The following is a 19,844-nucleotide window of genomic DNA, read 5'->3' as shown; positions in this document are numbered from 1 at the left end:
AATTTTGAAACGAGAATCGCTCTGGATTGAGCGACTCAATGCCTTGACCCCACCGGGTATTAATGAGGCACACACTTACAAATACTTTCTTGAATAACTTAGTTCGAGATGTTCCCGCCGGCCTCTGCCACAGCTCCCCTTTTCCTTGTTGCCCATTTGTATTTGTATTTTTGTGCTCAATTGTGGATATTACTTTGTATGTAATTTACCTCCATTTCCTGTAAATTGCAGTGGCCGGGCAATTGCCCATCACCATATGTGAATGAATGTCTCATATTTTGTCAATTTGTTTTTTTGTTTCCCCTTGTGGTACATTCTGGCTATGATAGTTGTACAATTGCTAGGCATACTATCAGCATTTTATTCAGGCATACAAGTGGTAATCACTGTTAGGCCGATTAAATGTTATGATTTTTTCTCCCTTTGTCTGACATAATGATTGCACGATTTTTTCGATGAGTACACAGGCTCCCGTGTGCACCTTTGTCAGCTTTTTATGAAGTTGTATATACTACAAATGTTTACTTATGCATCTGCACCCGCCTTCCTTTGTTTTGCAATGACGTGAGGAGTTAATTCTCCCCCTACGACGGGCTTGCGTCTCCCCGGCAAGGGGCGGGGCCCTCATCAGCCCTACCTTTGCTTTTCCTGAGTGACGCCGTCAGCGTCACTAACGATGGAGCTACGCGCCTGCGCTGGTTTTTCCCTTGCGCATACGCAGTAGGGGGAGACGGACCCGGAAACGGCGGCAGCTGATTGGTTGAGCGCCGCCAAACTTCCGGGTAGGGGGCACTTAAAGACAGCAGACGCACTCGTCTGCATCTGAGGCACACTTCCAGGAGACTATCGACCCCTCTATACGCCGGTAAGTCAACTTTATACTTGGAGGGACTACATCATATTGATTCTGTTTCCCACCCCTTGTAAACTCCCCCCTCCTTTCTTATCATTTCTATGGAGCGAATGTCTGCATCCTCTGTACTGCTGAAGGCATATCTTCAGCAGTATGATACTAATACCATGATACTTATCTATCCCTTAAGGCCTTTTGTAACGGAACAAGTACCTGATTTAAGCGGTCGCTATCTTCCTATCACTGAGTCTGGATGTGGATAGCCAACAATTGGTTCATATTTTTATATTATAGCAACGGTGGGTAATCATTTTAGACCCCCTCTGTTTGTTTTATATGAACAAGAGCATGATTTTTCAACTAGGTGGTGGGATTGTTTATCCGTTTTTTTCCTCTTTTCCCATCTTTCTTTCTTCTTTGTCTGTCCCCTCCCCCCCTCCCCCTGTCTCTCCTTTTTCCCCCCTTTTTCCCTCTCCTCCCCCTAACCTCCCCCCCCCCTTTACTTCCCCATTCCTCCTCTCTCCGCGCCCTTATTTCTCCCCTATTCCTTTTCTTATTTCCCCATTCCTCCCCTCTCTGCGGCTTCTCCTCTGCTATTCTTTCTTTCTTCTTATTTTTCCCCCTTTCCCCTCCCCCCCTTTCCCCTCCCCTCCCCCCCCCCCTTCCCCCCCCTCCTTTTTCTTCCCCCCTCCTTCTCCCCTCGCCTCTCCTTTGTTCCCCCCTTCCTTCCTCCTCTTTACCTTCCCTTTGTCCTTCTGTCTCCCACTTTCATTTTTCTTCCCACACACCTTGGTGGCCCCTTTTCACCATCCGGCTTTTTATGTACAACCACTTACCTATTCCCACTTATTATTTTTCTTAATAGTAATTCCTAAGTGCCCCCCTTGCCCGTCCCCAGTGGGCGTCTCAAGGTCGTTTCAGCCCCGTGTGGGCCAAAGGTGGTGAGTGCAATAACAATAATTACTTTCTCCAATGTCAATGATGCATATATCTGTATACACAATTCTACAGTTTACTCATTATATTGGTGTTGATTGACCCTTTTGTTATCTTGTAGAAAATGTACTAGACGCCTCCCGAAGAAGCGGCTTGACTGCGAAACTGTAGAGGTTACGTCCAGAAAGTACTAAACAACTTGCCTTTATTCACCTGTATAGGCACTATTATTAAGTCTGAGTCAACATTGCTGTAAACATTATTTGTTTGTGTTCATTTATCATTGTATCCTTGTACGGATTATTTTAATGTCTTATTCTTTAATAAACTAAAGGATTTTATACAAATTGGTCTATATCCCTCTGGTACCGCAATAGTCCTAAGATTCCTAGAAAAAGGTAGGACCGAATTGGAGAGGTCCTATTAGGTTTCCTTCCCCCTTTTTCAACCACATTGTTCTATATAGATTAAGGATGATGGTACCTACAAACTATTTAATATTTTGATAATCTTATTGGGTGGCATACTTTCAATAATTTGGTCCACAATAGATCTATAGAGATCTTTGGTGAAAAACAGCGAATAAAAATCAAGTGACGTAAAATCAACTGTTTCCACCTGAATCCTGGGTTGGCCAGTGAATGGGGGAAGTACAGGTGCTGCAGAAGTGGTGGGCTCCCAGTTAGGATTGGCGAATTCTGCAGGAAGGACACTATGGGCACGGCGGGCCTGTCTTTGTCTTCTTGGTGGCAGCGGGACACTACTTGTGCTTGCCACCTCGCCAGCTTGAACTGCACTTATGGGACTCACCAAGTCACCACGTGTTATAGCAGTGCTGGTTTGACTTCAGCCAGGGTGTACTAGGCCACTGGTGCTTGCCAGGAGAAGAAAAACATTTTCTCTTCTCCTCTCCTTCTCCTACTCTTTTTTTTTTTTCTATCCTTATAGATGGGAGATGGTTAGTTCAAATCTCTTATTTAGAGCTGGGGGAGAGATCCGGTAAATTGTTACTGTATGGACTGTCTATATCTAGTTCCTGTGGGAAATGTTTGGATGTTGATTTTCTTGTTGTTGTTTTTGATTTTTCTGCGTAGGAATACACACAGGTATGAGGGGATCTAGTGGAGATTTTTCTCCTCTCTTTTTAATAATTTCCAAGAAAACCCATTGTGGGAATATTGTGAAGCTATTTTTATGCAGAAAAAACTACAGGAAATTGCTATTGAGGGAGTTGGAAAATCTCCAAGGAGGTTTATGAGATTTGCACATGTTTTGGGACTTTTTATTTCTATATATTTTTTAAATTTTTATTATAATTTTTTTGTTTTCTTTGTTCCTTTTTTGTTTTTTTTCTTCGATGATATTGTCATATTTTTTGTATAGATTTTGCGTAAGCACCTACCAGTTAGCCAAAATGAATATGATTTTTTTTTTTTGTACAGAGAAGGGACCTCTCTCTACTCTTAGAAAGGATTATTTGAATCTGAAGGTAATATTCCATATATCATGGAATATAAGAGGGATTAGTAAAGAGACAGGCAATGTTTACGTTACTACGTTAAAACAGTTCTCTCCGTCTATTGTTTGCCTGCAGGAGACCCATTTAAATATGCATAAATTTAATTTTTAGAAACATGCACAATATAGTAGGCAATACCATTTTATTTATATCACATATTTTAGAGGTGTATCTATATTGATAGCAAATGATGTTGAATTCTCCTGCAGACAGATACAAATAGACACTAAATGTCGCTACATATTTATATATTGTACAATGTACAAAAAAACATATGTGCTAGCTAACATATACCACCCCCATATTCCACAGAGGTACTTAAAGAACTGTTGAATTTTACATTTGATAAATTAAAAGTCCCTTGGTTAATAGTAGGGGGTTTTAATAATTATTTAGACCCCTCATTAGATAGATTGAGCTTGACTGCCGGATTAATAACTCCAATTAGTACTTCCTTTGCTGGATATATCCAGGAGATTGGCCTCATGGATGTCTGGAGAATGTTACACTCTAATGAAAGGGTGTTTTCCTGCTTCTTGAGCACCCACGGGACCTTATCTAGAATTGATTTAGCATTAGCTACCTCTATAATGCTATCTGTGATATCTGAGGTGAACTATGCAGCTAGAGGACTGTCAGATCATTCCCCTTTGGTCATTAAGTTGGTTTTAAATCCAACTAGAAATCACAGATTTATTGGGATTCCTTAAAAGCATATATGAGAGGCTTATTTCTAGCTCAAATCTCAAGGATTAAAAAAAAGAACTAGGGCATGGGAACATTCAGTAACTGAAGAAGTTTTAAAGGCTGAACTACAATATATAGCTAACTCTACCGCAGAAACACAATTGAAGTGGGTACAAAAACAATAGATATATACTGATATATCTCTTAAAAAAGCAGAAGAGAAACACTTTTTTTCTCCAGCAGCCTTACTTCGAGGATGGGGAAAATACGGCCATCTTTTAGCAGCAATAGTAAAAGCATAGCAACCAATAGACATGTGCATTCGTTTTCGTCCGAATGCATTTTCGTTACCGTTTTAACAAACGATAACGAACATGCAGAATACGAAAACTGAAAGAACCGACATAAACAAATTCTTTATTTTTGTTTTCGTTGCGACAACAGTTCGATATAGATAGGAGATTCGACATGACGCTGACAATAGTGATCTGTGTCCATCGAACCTGTGGTCGAATGTGCCTAACCTTAGCTCTATTAGTCCAAGATTATTCTACATAGAGGGAAAAGATTCGACATAGAGAGAAAAGGTTTGACATTATAGAGACAATAGCAAATAGGTTGAATGTGCCTAACCGAACTCTATTATTCCAAGATTATACGGCACAGAGAGAAAAGATATGACATGAAGATTCGACAAAGCAGTCGCCGCGAGCGGACATTTATGGTCAAATGCTCCACCCATAGGCTATAGAAGAATTTTAATGTTGGTTGACTAGTAGTACTAATTAATAAATATAATTATTACTAGTGTCATACAACATTAGAATGCTACTATAGCTTGCAGGCGGAACATTTGACCAGAAATGTATGATTGCGGCATTGTACAGTTTAGCTGCTCCGTCGAATCTTCTTAGAACATTCGACAGACACCATAAGCCTTCAATGACAGATTCAACCTTAATTATTTTGGATTTTCGGACGAATGCATTTTTTAACGAAACAAAAAAAAAACGAATTTCGGGAGTAACTAAATAAATTTATTTTGGGGGGCGTGGCCGGCCGGAGACAGTGATGGATGCTTAAGCTCACAGCTCGTCAGACAGGGGAAACAATCAGGGGCACAGGCCTCCATCTCAAACCCATCCACGACCCTCCTTGCTCCAGGATCTCAGGAGATCAAGAGGCACACGTCCAGGAAGCGATTTACGGACCACAAACCCCAGAAACTCACTGAATTTGCCTACAAGCTGGTGCACAGTGACATCCAAGATGGCGCTGGCCCGGCCACGCTGTGGGACTTATATACAGATCTTCCGGACGCCATCCCAGAGGAACAACCAGACAAAGGTACCCCTGCTGTGCCCTCTTACCCTCTGGAAAGCGATCCTCTCCCTGGCAGCCCAGCAAAAGCCAAGATGCGGCTTGACACACCACCTCTGCAGACGCAGCGCCCACAAATTGAGGCCCAGGCTTCTAATCCCTTCTCCTTCAACCAGGCCCTACACTCCTCCATGGCCTCCTTCCCCACCTCAGGCCAGCCGGTCATAGATACCACCCGAAGGACATGTTAATCTCGCTACAGTCCTCCCTCATGACTGACCTGTCCTCCCTGTTTCATAAAATCACCTCTGACATCGATTCACTAGATGATAGAGTGTCTAATGCTGAGAGAGGCCTGACTGAGTTCATTACCACAATCAATGAAGTCACTGACTCCTATGATGCTGTTAAAGATGGATGGATGTGTGCCAAGCTGGCCAATTTAGAGGACAGGTCCCGCAGGAACAATATCAAGCTGAGGGGTATTCCTGAGACCATAATGCCTGCGGACCTACCATGCTCTGCCAAAGAATTAATGCATATCATTATCCCTGAAGCATCCCCGCGGGATGTTATAATCTACAGAATTCACAGAATCTACCATTTCTACCACATTAAAGAAAAACTCCTCATGGGAGTCAAGGCTAAATCGCCCTTGCCAGCTCCCTATTCAGGAATTCAATTCTTTCCTGACCTCTCCAAATTCACCCTCCAACTGAGACGGCAGATGAACCCAATTACCAAGGGCCTTCAAAATCATAAGTTACAGTATAAATAGTGATACTCAGCCACCCTCCTAATCGTGAAGAATGGGCAAACCCACACGGTCGGAGATCTTGATAAAGGTCTGAAGCTCCTCCACGCCTGGTGTATACTGCCAGAAACCCCCAAATCAACACCGTATGACAAAGGATCTAATACTCCCCGCAGAAATGCAGATTACAACTACACCTGAGTGATATGGATATGCGATGAGCTTGGCCAAACAACGCTATTATAGCTCCCCTGAGCTCTGACAACCTGCTACCCCTGTTATCATCCTCCCGCTCTAATAACTCTTTATTACTACCCCTACCTAGAGGCTATCGTGGTGCTCACCACCCCCTCTATAAACCCTTCAAGATATCAAACATACCAGTTGCACCAATAATCCACTGACAGTTTGCTCCTCTGGTTTCGTTTTTTTTACTCTCTTTTTTTTGGTTCTCACTGTTTTTGTACTTAACACATTGCTCTATTTGCAGCTTCCTAGTTTGACCTACGCTCTGACCTTTGGACCACCACAGCCCTGTTACTGAGACTCTCTCTCAGGCGCCCTCGGATCCGGACTACAATGACTAACTGTAAGTGTTGCACATAACACCCACCAATCTCACACCCACAAGATGCCATTTACTATCCTATCACTGAACACCAATGGTCTGAATCACCCTGCCAAATGTCACTCACTCTGGAGAACCACCATGGCTCTCCACAGTGACATTCTTTGTGTCCAGGAAACCCACATATTATCATCGAGCTCTTCCCTTTGTACCAACCGTCACTTCCCTCATGTTTTCCACGCATTCCACTCCACTAAAACCAGAGGGGTCATGATTGCTATCAAGGATACACTAGACTTCCATTTACTAGATACAGTGTCAGACTCTGAAGGTTGCTTTATTATCCTCCACTGTACCATCAACAGAGTATCCTATACTATAATCAATATTTATGCCCCAAACTCCCACCAGATGAAGTTTCTACACAGTGTGCTACGCACCGCCAGACCCATCCAGAAAGGCCACCTAATACTCTGCGGGGACTTCAACCTGGTCCCTGATGTCTCCATGGACTCCACATCAGCGGCAAAGAAGTGAGACTCACCTCTGCGAAAATTCATCATCTCTCAGGTCTGTACGACGTTTGGCGTTGCCACCATGGCTCCGAACGTGACTTCGCTTTTTTTTCCTCCAGGCACCGCTCTTACCCGAGAATAGACTTGTTTTTGACTGACAAATTGATTTTACAAAAAATCTCTAACTCTGCGATCCACACCGCGACATGGTCGGACCATGCGCCAGCCACAATTACTTTACAAGATTCCAGCTTACAACACAACACCTTTCTATGGCGAGCAAACAACTTCATTATTCAGCATGATAAATACATGCCAGAAATATCAGACCACATTGTAGACTTTTTCTCACTGAATAAAGGCTCTGTGTCTGACCCTGCCGTGGTGTGGAGCACGCATAAAGTGTACATGAGGGGAATGTTGATCAGGTTGAGCTCTTACCACAAACGAAAGAGGACGCAGTGCTTAGATGAATTAACAGCTCAGCTAACTGCCCTAGAAACGAAACACAAAATTAACCCTCAGGACCCGCAAGCAAATCAATTACTATCCCTCAGACAAGAACTTAAAACCCTACTCCTTCACTCATATGAATTCCTCCTCAGGAAAATTAAGGCATCTACGTACTCCACTTCTAACAAAGCAGGGAAAAAGCTTGCACAACGCCTCAAAGGTAGACGTGTCAAAACTAAAATAACCCAACTAATCCATACCCAAACGACAACCCCTCTAAGTAACCCGCAAGACATAGCTGATGCCTTCAGTGCCTATTATGGTGACCTTTACAACCTAAAACAAGACCCCCCACACCCCACAGCCCACTCAGGAAGACATTGACCACTTTCTCTGCAACATTGACCTACCCAAACTAACCGAAGAACAGCTAACCGCCCTTAATGCCCCGTTCACGGAACAAGAGATTAAGGCTTCCATTGACTCACTACCTAGTGGTAAAGAACCAGGCCCCGATGGACTGACAGGGGAATACTATAAACAATTCTCCCCACATCTAACCCCACATCTCCTTGAACTTTTCAATCACGCTGCCTCCTCTTCTGTTTTTTCAAAAGAATACTTAAAAGCATTGATTATAACATTACCGAAGCCAGGGAAGAAGTCGGACGTCCTCCAAAATTTTCGCCCAATTTCTTTACTCAATCTTGACCTCAAAATATACCCTAAAACAAAAGCAGCAAGACTGAGTGAGATTATGCCCGATCTTATCCACCAGGACCAGACGGGGTTCACAAAGGGTATGCAGTCATCTGATGCCACCAGAAGAATGATTAATCTCATTCACCATGCAGAATCAAATGGAACACCTTCTCTGCTCCTGTCTCTGGATGCAGAGAAGGCGTTTGACTGGTCATACCTTAAGTCGGTCCTCCAAAAATTTGGGTTCCAAGGCAACATCCTAAGCGCCATTATGGCACTATATTCCAACCCTGAAGCCCAGATGTACACAGAGGGCATGCTCTCCCGTCCATCCCCCATTACTAAGGGCATGCGGCAGGGCTGCCCCCTATCCCCCCTTATCTTTAACATGCTTATGGAACCCCTAGCAGAACATATCCGCTCCCATCCCAACATCTCAGGCCTTCAAATTGGCACCTCACACCATAAAATCAGCCTATTTGCTGATGATGTCATTCTCATCCTCACCAACCTGACTTCCTCCCTGGCAGAAGTTCAAAAATTGCTCAACTGGTTTAGCTCGGTTTCATACTATAAGGTTAACACGACTAAGTCCTTCATACTAGACATCAATATAGATGCTACCATTAGGAGCCTCCTACAACTCCAGTACCCGTTTGTGTGGGCAACTACTGATATATCCTACCTAGGCATCCAAATACAGAGAAAGACCAAATTCCTCTTCCTCTACTCATGTAATTTCCTACCACTCCTTTAGAACATCCAATTGACTTCACAACAAATAGCGAAACATGAACTTTCCTGGACAGGTAGACTTGCGGCCTTCAAAATGACTTGCCTTCCCCGAATAATATATTTTTTCAGAACCTTACCCATCCCAATACCCACCTCATTTTTCAGGTCCCTTCGAACGATATTTAACAAATACCTTTGGAATGGTAAAACACCTAGATGCGCTCATCTAAAATTGATTAAACATAAACTGGCTGGATGCACGGGATCCATAGATTTTGAGGATTATTACTTGGCAGCAATCCTAGCCCAGCTAGCCAGTTGGTTCCAACCCCACTGGATCACGCTATGGGGACACTGAGAATTCCTCACTCAACAGACTCAACCTGAAAAACTGGTTACTTAGCACACCTTTAGGCGCCTTAGTCCTGACATCTCTATCTCCAACCATGAGTGCCTCGGCCCATGCCTGGGGGAAAATGATTGATCTTCTGGCATACACCCCCAACACCCCACAATTCCTTATTCCTTTAAATGCCCTACTATACTTATCACCTGAGCTCCTATTATCACCATGGACCCTCAAAGGAATTCACTTACTACAAGATTTGCTACAGAACAACTAAATTAAGCCCTTCTCGCAACTACAATCTGAATATGTCCTCCCTACATCCGAATACTTTACCTACCTACGCATCCATCATTGCTTGCGCAATATGCCCCTTCCTCTATATAGTATACACCCTAAAACCTGGGAATACCTCACCAACCCTGCTACAAAAATCAAGGGTATCTCCTACTTCTATAACAGTCTACACCAAAAACACAGCTTCTCCAAACTAAACCCACACCATAGGTGGGACACCAATCTTGCATGCACTTACACAGACACACAATGGCAACAAGCCCTCAAGACCGTCTACAAAGCTACCAAATGCGCGGCTCTATGGGAACTCACACATAAATATCACTCCGTTGGTACATTACTCCAGACAAAATGGCATCTTTTGATCCTCGAACCCCCAACACCTACTGGAGGTGTAAATCTACCGCTGGTGACATGCTCCATATTTTCTGGACATGCTCCAAACTACAGAAATACTGGGAAGACATCTTTAAACTAATTTTTTTTTTTTTTTTTTTGCCTAGCATAGTAAATGTTATTTTCCTTGTCAAAAGAAGTTTATTGAGTATACAATGTTATAAAGATACATAAAGTAAGTTTACAAGGATCTATAAAGTAAGCTCATTGTTTTACAGTAGGGTTTATATAGGTAAATATCATGAAATTTCAAATATTAAACATTGGGTTCACGTAAACCTAAATTAAAGATATATATCATTTCCTTAGTTACTTTTGTAGGTATTTAAATGATTTATACCTACTATACATATTGTTTACAAGTAGAGTGTATATAGGTCAAATAAATTCTGATAATGAGCTTTAATCGTAAGATGGAGAAAAGGAAAGAGAAAGAAGAAAAAGGGTTGAAAGGTAGAGGTATGGTCCACAAGGTTGTCCCGCTCGTCAGTTTATTATTCTTTTTAGTTCTCTTTGAAGCCTTAGAATGGGTGTCTCTGTAAGTCATTTAATCTGTTACCATGGCAACAGGACAGAGTCATTGAAGTTTGACAGGAACTGTTGTTTTATCCAAGGATGCCAAAGTTTTTCAAATTTTGGAATTTGATTTTGATCGATGGCTACCATCTTAGCATGGGACATTGTATTATTCATTCTGTGAATTGTTTCTGCTAGTACCAATGTAGGAGATTTCCATGCCTTGGCCACTGTTTGTTTTGCAGCCGTTATTAGTTGGATCATAAGTTTGAATTGAGAGAGTGTTAACCATTCCGGTTTTAGATTAAGTAAAGTTAAATATGGATCTGGTTGTATTATTTTTTTAAATATTTTAGATGCAATCAAGAAGACTTCCTTCCAGAAGGTTTGGATTACTGGGCACGTCCACCATATGTGTAAATATGTGCCTATTTCTGGGCATCCTCGAAAACAAAGAGCTGAGGTATTAGGTGAATATTTTGCCACTCTAGCGGGTACAAGGTATCTTTAAACTAATTTTGACCATAACTAAAACGACAATCCTCCCTACACCTGCACTTGCAATCCTAAACCTAACCATTGACAACATTCCTCACTCACTCAGATCCATAATAACCCATATTCTCCTGGCAGCCAGGCTTAGTTTAACCAGACAATGGAAGTCCGACAAACCTCTGACTGTGACCCAAGTTACAGACTTAGTAGCCCTACACTTCAGTTATGAAACCACAACAGCCATCGCCAATGGACAGACTGAAAAAACACGTGCAAATTGGCAACCATGGTCTGATTGGATTAACGCTGCGAATCTCCCTTAACTTCACTGAAACACAGACCTCTCCTTCTTGTCCGAGCACCAGTACCAGTTACTCTCTTAACAGTTATATGTTACCTGTTCTACCAAGTTATTAGGAAACCATAATAATTTTGCAGTTTATGACGATGAGGTCTTCTCCACTCCTGTGGCACTAATGCTCCCATTTGGGGTGCCTCACTAGTGAAGGGGACTGATTATATCTATAAGAACTTTCATAGATATACATTTACTACTTGTTACATTTGAAACCTGTTAGTGGATATTAGTTATTACCTTGAACTAATTGCACCGACATCGTTGTACAACGTACAACATCTAATTGTTCAATGTATTTCATATGTAAAATCAATAAATATATGGAATGAAAAAAAAAATGTATTTTTCGGACGAAAACGAAATTCCGAAACAAAATATTTCAGTGTGCACATGTCTTGACGAAAGTAATATCTAAGATAGTACTCATGGACCAATCTGGTTTCATCCCAAATAGATCTATTTCAGTGAACATAAGACACTTATTTCTCAACTTGCAGGTTCCGTCTGAAAATATGGGAAACAGAGCTATATTGTCGCTTGATGCGGCCAAAGCTTTTGACAGTATAGAATGGGAATATTTATGGCACTGTTTAGAGAAATTTGGCTTTGGATCGCAGTTTATAAGATGGATACAACTTCTTTACACTGCATCTGTGGCACGGGTGCAGGTAAATGGACATATGTCAGCACCTTTTCCACCCGCTGCGAGGAACAACACAGGGATGTCCATTATAACCTTTGCTTTTTGCATTGGCCCTGGAACCATTAGCCGCCTCTATCCATTAATACTCGAAGATAACTTGGTTTCGTAGACCGTTGGGAGAGGATAAGATTGCTTTATATGCAGATGATACACTTTTATTTTTCTTTCAATAGATTTTTATTATTAGAAAAAATTTTAACAGAACCTTTATAACAAGCATTACAAAGCAATAAGATATAAGGAAACATAAGGTACAAATAAATTCGAGGCAAATCCATTCAATGCAGGGTGTAAAAAGAAGAGTAAAATAATGCAAAATAAAGCATAAAACATTCTGTGTTACAAATTAAACTATATCAAGATTATAAGCTGGAATAGACTTGTCTCAGTAGCTAAGCTAAAATAGGATGCATATTCTGCCAGATCAAAAGACTGGAGGAGGCAGATGTAACACTTTTTCCCGGGGTGAGGGTGATGTGGTCGTGTAAGTAAGAAAGACATCTCTTTTGTTTACCAGGGCTCAGGGAGTAGGAGAGGCGTCCGTCACCCGCCCCATAGGGGAACACACTGCGGGCATGGGGCCACTCCACCTTCCCGGACCCCCAATCTCGGTCGAGTCCTTCCCAGCTAGGAGAACCCAATATTATTGTACTAATCTAGCAGTGAGAAAAACCCTACACCGCCAATGACTATGGTCAAGTGATCTAACCAGCTCAGCTACATAACCTCTAGCTTAAGGGGAGGTATTTATTCAGAAAAGCCCTAGGCTCGAGGAGCCGAGGGATTGTTAAGGTAATCCCATATCCCTCCTAAGAAAAGCAAAAAAAAATAAATAAATACCAGGGTTAAACATCTTACAGAGAAAACAATCAGGGAATCTGAGGTAATAAAAGGAAAGGGAAGGAAGACCAGGGGGAGGGAAAGGGAGGAGGGTAAGAAGATATTCGCAAATGATAAGGATTATCAATGGAGTCACTCAGAGTACCTGTTGCCCTGGTAGGCTAATGCCAGGACATAAGGAAATATGGTAAAAATTGGCCCAAGGTTCCCATGGTAATTCAAAAATACGAACTTTGTCTTGTATAATGCTAACTATCTTCTCTTGTGCCATAATCCAGGAAATTTTATGCTTCACCGCTGCGAATGGGACCCTGCGTTTTTTCCAACAAGAGGCTATTGTAATTTTGGTGCCCAGTAGGATGAAAAAGATCAGTTGTTGGGTATATATATCTACCTTATCTACTTTCAGATTCAATAGAGCTATCTCTGGGTTTTGAGTAATCTGAACAGTGGTTACTTTGCAGATCACTGAGAATACTTTGTTCCATAAGCTCCTTATTCGTGGGCAGGACCACCAAACGTGGTATAGAGTCCCTATATGGTTGCATCCTCGGAAGCACAGCGGGGAAGCATCAGGATATATCCTAGCAAGAAGAGAGGGTACCCTGTACCATCTCATGAGCACCTTAATGCTGCCCTCCATGAGGGAAACATTAAGGATTCCCTTAAACGAGCGATGAAAGCAGGAGAACCATTGATCTCTATCCCAGGAGATATCAAGGTCTTTTTCCCAAGATAAGGCGTATGGAGGCTTGGACACCACTGAGGCAAGCGAGGCATATATGATGGAGATCCCCCTCTCTGATCCATTGCACCCACACACCATGATTCATAGTTAGTTACTGAAGGGGGTTCTGATTTATTTGGCCAAAAGGAATGAAGGAAGTGTTGTATTTGCATAAAACGGAAACGTTCAGCAGGAGGCATTTCAAGCTTACTTGTACCGAATGCCAAGGAGAGCGGGCCTGTGGAGGAGAAATAGTTCCCTATTCTAAGTAATCCCTTATTCAGCCACCAACTAAACGCTAAAATGTTCATTCCAGGCGGAAAGTCGGGATTATGAAAAATATGTGTCAGGGGTTTGAGGGAGGAAATCAGGGAGGGATTTTTATAAAGTCAGTCACATAAGGCCAGAGAATGTAATAACGTGGGGGCTAAAATGGGTGGTCTCAATTTAGTGGGAGACCAAAGCAAAAAATCAATCGTGTGGAGAGGGACTGCATGACGTTCCATTGCTACCCAATCAGGTTTCGGACCCTTTGAGTATACAATGGAGATCTGGGCCAACTGAGCTGCCTGATAATACCACCAAATGTTGGGTAGGGCTAGACCACCTTGTGATTTAGGCCTGAATAAGATATGTTGTGCGCAACGACTTCCCTTCGGGCCCCAAATGAATTTTATGATTTTAGATTGGAGTAGGTGAACTTGCGATTTTTGGATAGGGATGGGCAAGGATCTGAATAAATAAAGTATGCGGGGGAGGAGGGTCATTTTGACTGCGTTAATAAGGCCTAGCCAAGATAAGTTATGATTATCCCAAAGGGATAGGTCCGAAATCAATTTGCGAAAGATGGCCGGGTAGTTGGATGAATAGAGTGAGGCTATACTTGCTGTGAGATTGACCCCTAGGTATGGAAGTGAGACCTCGTTCCAGGAAAACGGGAAATGGTTTTGTAGGCTACATAGAACATTAGGAGGAACCGTGATGTTCAGGGCAGAAGATTTGGATACGTTGACTCGCAGACCAGATACCTCACCAAACTTATCAAGCAAAGAGAAGATATTAGGAGTAGAAACTAGAGGAGAAGTCACGAAGAGCAACAAATCCTCAGCAAAAAGGGCGCATTTGTGCTCGCGTTTGCCACACAACACCCCTTTGATATCAGGATGAGTTCTAATTGCAATAGCCAAGGATTCCATGGCTATGGCAAACAGAAGGGGGGAAAGAGGGCACCCCTGTCTAGTTCCCCTCTCTATAGTAAGAGGCTCGGAGTAGTAGCCCTGCAGTCTGACCTGTGCACTTGGGTCAGAGTACAGGGCTCTAAGAATGCTCATGAAACGTTGACCAAAACCCCAGCGTTCTAGTATATGGAATAGGTATGGCCAGGTGACTGTATCAAAAGCTTTTTGCAAGTCGTTGGATAACAAATAGCCGTGTTGTGGAGAGCCCCCATCCCATTGAGAATTGAGAAGTGAAATAATGTCAACTGCTCTCCTGATCTGGTCAGGTCCTTGTCTCCCCGGGAAAAAGCCCACCTGGTCCTTATTGATGTAAAGGGCTATGCAGGATGCTAGCCGATTGGAAAGAACTTTAGTTAAGATTTTTAAATCATTGTTAATTAAGGAGATAGGACGATAATTGGAGACCATTGTTGTATCTTTGCCGGGTTTTGGAATGACCGATATGAAGGCAAGATTGAGGGCTTTATCCAGGGGAGAGCCAGACCTGAGAGAGTTAAAAAATTTGACTAAATACGTGGTTAATATAGGACCGAATTTTTGGTAATATCCAATGGAAAAGCCGTCGGGACCCGGAGCCGAGTTTTGTTTCAGGTGCTTAATCACCTTGAGTACTTCTGATTCAGTAATTGGATCATCTAGTAGGTCTGAATGTTCAGGCGATAATCTGGGGAGGGATAGATTGTTTAGGAAGTCCGATATAGAATGGTTTGGTGTTGTTTGTTCCTTTTTATATAGTGAAGTATAGTAGTCGTGGAATGTTTCCATTATGCTTTTTGGGTTTTGAGAAAGTTCACCCGAAAGAGTGCGAATTTTGGGGAAGGCAGCTGATCGTGGTCTTGGTGAAAATTTGGCTGCTAATTTAGCTCCTATTTTGTCAGTTTGGTGGTAAAAGCGAGCTCCTGACCACCGGAGCTGTTTCTCAGCCTCGGAGGTGAGGGCCAGGTTTAAAGATGTCCGCGCATTTTCCAGCGCCTCTAGAGAATCCTTGGTGGGGTTCCTTTTATGGGCTCCACACAGGGATTGGAATTTTAACCGAAGATTGTTGATTTCAGCCGTGCGTTCTTTTTTAAGATTGGTGGAGATTTGAATAATTTTTCCTCTGAGGACTGCCTTATGGGCTGCCCACAATGTTTCCGGAGAAACCTCTTCAGTATCGTTTAAACAAAAATATTCCTGTATTTCCTTTGCTAAAATCGAGCATTGGATTGGGTCACTTAGGAGCCCTTCATTCAGGCGCCATATGAATTTGTTACCCGGGTTAGGAGATTGATGCATATATAAGAGGACCAAGGAGAGGTCTGAAATGGAGGTGTCCCTGATAACTGCTTTAATAGCCCTGGGGATGTTATGTGATTGGATAAAAATGTGATCGTTTTTGGAGCAGAGGTGGTGTGGAGCGGAATAATGGGTAAAGTCTTTGGACCTAGGATTCATTTCTCTCCATATGTCCACCAGGCCTAGAGAACACATTGTGGAGGCTATTTTAGTACTTTGTTTTGGAGGTTTCCTGGAGCAAGTAGGTCCAGACCCCGATTTGTCTAGAGAAGTATCAAAAGGGAGGTTTGTGTCTCCTCCCATTATTATTTTCCCCTCAAGTTGCGGACCTAGTGTGGACAACATTGTAGAGAAAAAGGAAGCCTGACCCTTGTTTGGGGCGTAGTATGAAATAAAGGAGTACAATGAACCCTCAATTGTGCCTTTTACCAGAAGAAACCTGCCCGCTTGGTCTTTAATAACTTCGGAGGGGGAGAATTTAAGGTGCTTTGCAAAGCAGATGGCTACCCCTTTAGTCTTATTGTCAGCATTGGAAAGAAAAAACTGAGTGTAGTGTCCATGTAAGAAGGAGGGGTTGTACGAGGATGGGAAGTGAGTTTCTTGTAATAAAAGAACTGCGATTTTTTGTGACTTATAGTGATTAAATAGTTTACGTCTTTTGACCGGAGAGTTCATGCCCTGCACATTGTGCGTGGCTATACAGAGGGGGGAAGGAGGGATGAGTGTGTCAGAATGCATGGATCAGAGGGGGGGATGTGCGCATCACACAATAAATGCCTACCTGATACATCAAGATTTGTGCTCGTGTCCAAGCCTTCGCAGCCTGAGAGTTTTGGATTCCAGGTTGTAGTTGCAATGTTGGGTTTCTGAGTGACTCTGGGGATAGGTGAGAAGAAGAGGGGAGAAAATGGGGGAAGATCAACCCTGAGAGAGAGAGACAAGACATGTCAAAAACAATGTAAAACAAGTGCCATAAACAAGCAAACATTCTTAGTGTAGCTAGATCTAAGAACCCTCACAGGAGGGAAGGCAGGAGGCCACCCCCTGTAAGGTTTTCCCAAAGAACAAAAACCCCTAAAAGAGGGTTATGGAGGTGTCTCTGAGTGGGGGAAAATACCACTCCGAAACTCGTGGAGGCGAAGTGCAGCCACTCCGGCCAAACCGCCATAAAAAAACCAAAAATAGAACCATAAAAACAGACTTGAAGGAGTCCTGAGAAAAATGAGGCAAAAAGAAACAAAAAGAAAACGTCTCAGAATCAAAAAAGCTCTGGCTAACGCCCTGCCAGATGAAGACGGGGGCTTGGGAAGTCAGCGTCCCATTGCCAGAAGACTACCGCAGGAGATCCTGGGGAGAAGAAGGCACTGTTGATAGTAGACTTTCCATTAAGGGGGGCGTCCATCTTTGGATCTCTTGGCCTGTTGCTTGTGCCATAAGGGTTGGATGGGACTTGAGGGTGGTGGTCTCTTCGCGGATTGAGGTGTTCTGGGGTCTATAGCAGCAGATGATGCCGGCGAGTGTGATATAAGGCCCAGTTGTAGCAGCAACCGTTCCCCATCTCCAAAATTCGTGAAGCTGTAAGACTTATTTAAATAGGCAAAGTTGAGGCGAATGGGGAACGACCATCTGTAGGCGATCGATTTTTGTGATAGGATGATCAAGAGAGGCTTTAAGGATCTCCGTCTCTGTATCGTGAAGGGGAAAGGTCCGCAAAAATTTGAATCAGGTGTCCTTGGATGGTGAGATTTTCTGATTCTCTTGCTCTGTGCATAACTTCTTCTTTAACTCTGAAGAAGTGGGGTTTAACCACTATGTCTCTGGGTAGGCCGTCTTGGCGCGGAGGTTGCAAGGCCCTATGTGCCCGGTCTAATTCCAGCCTATAGTCTGGTATGTCCGGAATTAACTGTTTGATGAAAGAGCGAACGATTTTATCTGTGTCTTTAAACGATTCTGGAAGGCCTCTTAATCTAAAATTGTATCTGCGAGACCTATTCTCGAGGTCATCGAGTTTTGAGTACGCCATATCCAGTTGGTCATGTAATTCTTGGATCCTGTCAGTGTTCTGGTTGGCAACTGCAGCAATTTGATCAGTCTTAGATTCAATCGCTTCAATTCTTGCACCCAGCTGCTGCAGGTCAGCCTGTATGGTAGTAGTGATTTGTGAGGCATTGTGGGCTAACCCTCTTGAGAGCATATTGGAGAAGGTGTCCATGAGGGCTGCGAAGTCAGTGGGGATGGGAGCAGGGGGATCATTCTGAGGACTGGCTGTGGGGCAGTTCTCCTCCATCTGGGGTAGGGGGGGGACTTCCATGTGGCTGCAGCCTAAAGAGTTTGTGAGGGATGCTGGTAATAACCCATCCTGGGAGTTACTCACATTTTAAGGATTCATCCTATCCTTGTGTGAGGGCAGAGGTGGGAAGTCTTCCAGGGATGCCGCTGGATTCTTTGAGGAGCTTCGTGTGGCGCCGGCGGCCGCCATTTTCGTGGAGGTCGCGATCCGCGGGCCGGGGTAAAGAAATCGGGATAGGTCCCGTCTGGCTGAGCCCCCGATCATGCAGGGGGGTCCCTCAGGACTCCAGTAGTTGAGGAGGGGGTCCGATGGTCCAATTCCGCCGTTTTTTGTGGCTGTGGCGGTGATTGTAGGCCGGAGTGGAGCAGAGCTCTCAGAACGAGTGACCGCTCATGGAGCTACCACGCATGCGCCCACACTTTTATTTTTGGGAGACACATCATCTTCTTTGAAGGCAGTGATGTCTTTAATTATTAAACATGGCTCCTTTTCAGGCTTTACAATTAACTGGGATAAATCAGTTCTTTTACCTGTGGACCCCCTGGTGTCTAACCTGCCAAACTCTGCCTCTCAAATAGCAGTAGTCTCTACATTTAAATATCTAGGCATACAAGTTACATTACAAGTAGACACATGTGGAGAAGAACTTCTTAAACGGTTTAAGCAAGTGGATAAATATTTGGAGTAAACTCCCTCTAACGATAATAAGTAGAGCAAATCTGATAAAGATGATATGGATGCCACAATTATTATTTTGTTGCAAAATTGTCCAGTATGGCTCCCTCAGAAATTTTTCAGACAAATAGATACTTTGTTTAGAGAATTTATTTGGAGACATAAACAACCTCAGATTAGATTGGAAACTTTGCAGCTGCCTAAAGATGAGGGAGAGCTGGCCGTTCCAAATGCTCGATTGTATTATCTGCCATCCCAACTTCAGCAACTAAACGGATGAAATGTTATAGATTATGAGGATCCAATACAGCAGATTATATACTCCCAGTTGCTGATAGATCCCCTGGTACAGTTAATAGTAGCCTTACATTTCTATAGTAAACGTAGTTATCCTACATTTAATTTAATACATAAGATATGGATCACTACTCAACATGTTACTCAACATGAGGGATACACGCAATATATGCCTATATGGAATAATGTGCAATTGTCTGAGGTTGCGAAGCTTAAAATTTTTTATTTATGGAGGAAGGCTGGTATTTTTCTTCTCTGTCAACTCTTCGATAATGAGGTACTGCAACCATTTGATAAGTTGGCAGAGAGATTTTCTTTTCTTTTAAATTTCATTTATCTAATAAGATAT

Source organism: Aquarana catesbeiana, linkage group LG01 (assembly GCF_042186555.1).
Source record: "Aquarana catesbeiana isolate 2022-GZ linkage group LG01, ASM4218655v1, whole genome shotgun sequence".
In the NCBI taxonomy this organism is placed as follows: domain Eukaryota; kingdom Metazoa; phylum Chordata; class Amphibia; order Anura; family Ranidae; genus Aquarana; species Aquarana catesbeiana.
This window is presented reverse-complemented; position numbering follows the sequence as displayed.